This window comes from Sphaeramia orbicularis, chromosome 15 (genome assembly GCF_902148855.1).
Source record: "Sphaeramia orbicularis chromosome 15, fSphaOr1.1, whole genome shotgun sequence".
Lineage (NCBI taxonomy): Eukaryota > Metazoa > Chordata > Actinopteri > Kurtiformes > Apogonidae > Sphaeramia > Sphaeramia orbicularis.
Window position 1 is genome coordinate 10,592,600 of NC_043971.1, and position 416 is coordinate 10,593,015.

Sequence of the window (416 nt, forward strand, 5' to 3'; positions counted from 1 at the left end):
TTCCACATTCAGACCAATTCAACCTAAAGTGGGCGGGACCAGTAAAATACGATCACAATAACATATTCATGATGACAACTCCATATTTTTCACTTTCAAAATGTAAATATTTTCATGTATATACACTAAAACAAAGTATAATTTTGCAAAAAAAAAAAGTGAATAATCTGAACAAATATGAACAATCTGAAATGTCTTAAGAGAAGTAGGTACAATTTTAACAATATTCTGTCTTTCATTAAATGTTTTGTGTGTTTGTAAGTTATAATGTACATGTGTAAATGATAAACTGAGGCAGAATATTGTTAAAATTACTCTCATTTTTTCAGTTTGTTCATGTTATTCACATTGTTTGAAAGGATAGTTTGCAGATGTAAACCTTTTCATATTGTAAATTTACTTTTTTTGCTCTGAAA